The sequence below is a fragment of the Clupea harengus genome, chromosome 5 (assembly GCF_900700415.2).
Source record: "Clupea harengus chromosome 5, Ch_v2.0.2, whole genome shotgun sequence".
Lineage (NCBI taxonomy): Eukaryota > Metazoa > Chordata > Actinopteri > Clupeiformes > Clupeidae > Clupea > Clupea harengus.
The window spans coordinates 17,610,151-17,615,150 of record NC_045156.1 but is presented as its reverse complement, the minus strand read 5'-3'; the positions used below and the strand labels follow the sequence as shown (position 1 = coordinate 17,615,150).

The 5,000-nt window shown below is 42.8% G+C and overlaps 1 protein-coding gene across 1 annotated transcript in view; it reads right to left on the bottom strand.

Moving 5' to 3' along the window:
• The window catches only part of skib (v-ski avian sarcoma viral oncogene homolog b), a 52,753-nt gene that overhangs the window by 2,796 nt on the left and 44,957 nt on the right, over positions 1–5,000 (bottom strand). The window lies entirely within an intron of this gene.

The following is a 5,000-nucleotide window of genomic DNA, read 5'->3' as shown; positions in this document are numbered from 1 at the left end:
CCTGACAATGTTATTTATGAAAGAATGTGACAGGCTGGAACCTTATTGGTGTCATCGCTGTCTCACAATTTTTTTTTTTTTTTTTTTTCCAGATGCCCAAAGTCATCAACCTCAGTCCCCTCTCGGGTAACAGCGAACTAAATGTATCTCACGCCAAAATGTTTGATCAGTCTTTGTCAATCTCACGCCAAATAAACTTTGGACGTTTGCAGTCTTGAAAACCTAACTCTGCTAGCTTGTAATAAATGACACATGTCTGTTAAGCATGTCGCCGACAACATTTTACTAGATTACAGACAATACATTCAAACGCTTAGAAAACAATGTATGTAATGTAAAAACGTGAGCAGTATTTCAGCAAAACTAAAAATGTGTTATTCTTTTTTTGTTGGCTTATTAGCTTTCATCTCCAATGTCACAATAAATAAAACAATGCAGAGTCCTATTTGTGTAAAATCCTGTGATATTACTCTACCTTGTCAGTCGACGTGCTTCTTTGGCTTCTGCCGCTGTGTTTGCCGGTTCCATATCCTTCAGCTTGTCAACACACACACGTGTACACTGTCCATTATGGGGTCTCAGAGCCTGATTGGTGTTTATGACAGTGGTGTAAAAGTGTGTTCCACTCCGCAACTTAAGGGGGAGCCCAGTGGCAAAAAATACCAATTCTCGCATAATGGGCTTTAAAATAATCTAACCCCATAATACCTTAATGGGCCTCATTTATAAAATGTTGCGTAGAAACCATCCTACATTTGATCTCAGACGTTTTCTGAAATGGTCATAAGTGTTATTCACAGAAAACGAACGTACGCCCAAAAAACACGTGTACGCCATTCCTGCATTTATAAATCACAAATGATCGTGGAATTGTGCGCAGCTGATTCTCCGCCCTCAAAACGCCCCTACTTAATCTAATTAGGATATTATCAATGCACAAACGGAGCGCATCCTCAATGCACAAACTCTCTGTGACAATGGCAAGCAAGAAAGAAACATGTAAAAAGAAGAATTATAGTGAGGCTTAAATCGACCTTCTGCTGATGGAAGAGCAGATGCGGGGCAAAACATTGTTCGAAAGCCTGTCAGGTGGCGTAGGCTAATGGCAAAAGCAAAGTATGTGGCATGGTAGAAGACACGTCTCCGAAGCATCAGCGGCCGCACCTGCGGAACGAGCAGCACCAGAAGCCGCATCTGCGGCAGCAGCACCTGCTGCACCAGCATCGGGGCCTCGTTGGCCATCACCAGCTTCCTCTTCTCATTCACAAAGGGACTTGAATGAGTCTGTTAGTGAGGTTGTTGCCGAACTCTGTCCGCTATTGAGGGTTCTTTGAACAAACGTGCCTAAATAAAACATTCTGAAGAAAATGAACATGTGTGCATTTATTCTTATACTGTTGGTATAGTTGGTGAATCAGCTCCCGTCTTCTCAGCGCAGTGATGTGCGTGTTCCAGTCAGCTGGGATGGGAGGGTGGTCATCTTGGTCCATGCGCATTTCGTCTTCTCCTCTATGCCATGGCTTAGACAGATGTTGTGTAGCACACAACAGGCTAGGATGATCTGGCAAACATTTTCGGGGGCATATAGCAGTCTCCCTCCCGATGCATCCAAACATCGCCACCTTCCCTTCAGCATGCCTATGCTGCGCTCTACTACCGACCGCGCACGGGCATGTGCTGTATCGAAGTGTGCTTCCTAGGCTGTCTGAGTGTGCGCAATCGGGGTGAGAAGCCATTGGGAACCCTGTTTTACGCAGAAAATCCTCTTTCACATTTCGCTGTTCCTGGGCACTGTATGGACATGTAATACATTTCGGACACAGAGGGATAATATCCTCTAACAACGCCAAAGCAGCCATATCTCCTACTGAAAACGGTCACTATCAGGCTTTTTATAGGCTATAAATTGAGCGAAATGTTTTACACGTGTGGAATTAAAATGAATACCTATTAGACGTGAATTTCATTCATGTATGAATTATTCAAATTGTTTAATTGATTTTATTGAGCGAAACATTCATTTGGCCTTTTACCATTAGCCCTATGGTGACGGTGGTGGTGACGATGATGATGATGAAACTGCGTGTCGGCGCTCGGAGAGTTCCGAATTCCTGCAGTACTCCAGTATTGCCACAAGGAAATGTACTTACACGAACTAGAACCAGACGTAGAGATACGTCCTTTTCTACGTCTAAGACGGTTTTTATAAATCTGTACTTAGACGTGGATTTGATCGCACGAACACTCTCAGATCAAATCTGTGCGTAAGTACGTTTTATAAATGAGGCCCCATGTCTGAAATAATCCCCCCACCCCCCTAATACCTAAATGTCTTCAATAATCTAACCCTACTCCCCCTTTCTTAACACCTCAATGTCTAAAATAACCTAGCAGCTCTTCTGTACCACAGTAGTAGTGTGCAGTGTAGAAATGGATCACAATGTAGTGCAGTATATCAAACACATATGTAAACACACACACCCATATAATCACACATACACACACTCACCCATATACTCACACACTCACAACCATACACACATACACACATACCCATACACACATGCACACATGCACACATACACAACCATACACACATGCACACATACACACACACCCAGCCATACACCCATACACACACACAACCATACACACATGCACACACACACACACACACACACACACACACACACACACACACACACAGTAAGGACGAACCCACTGACGAGACACATAGGATCCTAATGTTGATTCTGTTTATTGGTTTTTATATGGATTTTAAATGAAAAAAAAACAACAACATTGAAACAAGCGGTAACATAATCCACATGACAACCGAAACTACAAGAGCATGGAGGCCATGCCAGTCCAGATAGACCCTGAGCCAGGGGTAAGAGACTGGGGCAATAGACTGGGGTAAGAGACTATGAGCCAGGGGTAAGAGGAGGGGAAGAAGATGTTCGGATGTGAATCTCTATGTTTACTCTACGGTAAAGATGTGGGAGGAACTCAGAATAAATAAAGCGCAAAAAAGCGAGACAAGTTGTTCTTCTTTCAAAAGAGGTAACCTGCTAGGAGAAGGGGCTACAAAGAGATCGAGATAATAAAACTATATATCAAAGTTTTAAAGGTAAATACTGGACATCATATTGGCCGTGTTGTGTGTCGGAGTCCATTGACAGGGTCTTGTGTCTCATCTCTGAGTTTGCGGTGAATGTGAACATGACAATCACCTGACCAATCACCTGACCACGTTTCCTCTGTCCACAGCATGAGATTAATTTCCTATAAAACTCCCTAAGTTTGTAAAAGAGTAAGAAGCACGCTTGACACATCAGCTTCAGTCTGAACTGGGTTTGAAGTGGAAAAAACAACAGTAGCCCATTTTAGCCCAACAGGTATAGAGCAAGCAAACGCTATCAGTTATGTTATGTACAAGCTTTCTCCAACACTGGAAGTGGTATTTACATCATCGGTAACAAACGTCTGTAAAATCTTTTTCAATATTCATGTTGGTTTTCATCTCAAAAACATACAAGGGAGGACAATGCACAATACTATTTTTTTTCTTAAAAGTGCAATTCATTAATTTGTTGCAGAGTAAAAAAATATACATTGATATCTGTATATAAGTAGAAATGTTATTTCATAAACCGCTTATGTTTACGTAATCGGAGTGATAACCCCAAGAATAAAAAAAATGAAGGTTTGTATCTTAACAGAGACGCCATTTCTCATTCTTTTATAACTCTGGCTTCATTCATCATTCAATTTCAAAACACGCAAGGGGCCTCACAGAAGTAAATAAACTCCATGGAGAATGACATCATCTCTTTTAAAACATGTGCTGTCTCCTATAAAACATCATTCATTATAATATCTCCTCTCCTCCTGTCATATAACATATGTTGTACACGATTGGCTAATTAGTAATACTTGCATAAATATTGAAGTTAAGGACACATGGTATGACTGAGCTCAGGCCAATACTTCAGGTCTTTCTGTATATATAAGAACAAAACTACTAACACAAGAAGCTTGTTTGTAAATGTATATGTTTGTAAATGTATATGTTTGTAAATGTATATATCTATGCCATGACAGCCTGTGGCTGTTGCACATGCACAATATCTGATAATAATTACCCCTTAAAAAAAAGAAAAGTTAAATCACTGTATGTCTTCCATGTCCTGGTGTGTAAATCCAGCCTGGTGTGCCGGAGTGTGTGTGAGTGTGTGAGTGTGTGAGTGTGTGCGGGGTGCACGTCAGTGGCCGGAGCAGAGCATCCATCTGCGGCTGTCGCTATGGAGACCGAGGCCAAGCGTACAGTGTTCCACACACGGCTATTCAAGTATATACCTTTGCACTTATAAATAGCTTATGACCAATGAAAGTCCTTGAATAGCTTAAGAGGCTGAGGAGTCCTGTGAGGCTGAGGGATCCTGTGTCCTGTGTGTGTGTGTGTGTGTGTGTCCTGTGTGTGTGTGTGTGTGTGTGTGTGTGTGTCCTGTGTGTGTGTGTGTCCTGTGTGTCCTGTGTGTGTGTGTGTGTGTGTGTCCTGTGTGTGTGTGTGTCCTGTGTGTCCTGTGTGTGTGTGTGTGTGTCCTGTGTGTCCTGTGTGTGTGTGTGTGTCCCGTGTGAAGGTTCGTCCTGCTCTGGTTGCTGTTGTTTTGTGGGCCGCAGGGTGAGCTCGACTCCCTCTGGTGTCGGTGCTGGTCCAGACTACCTCTGGTGCTGGTCCAGACTCAGGCGCTGGTCTGGCATCCTCATTTCAGTCCAGTTTCCATAGTTACTGTTACAATCACCCTTAGCGTCGTAAACACACGCCATGAAAACACACACACACACACTAATGCTTGTCATCCGCTCCCATGTTTTTGGACATTTGTTATGATGTTTGTACAAAGCATCTATATCTGCAGCTCCTCCTAACAAACACACGCACACGCGCACACACACACTCTCACCCACACACACACACACACTCTCACACACACCCA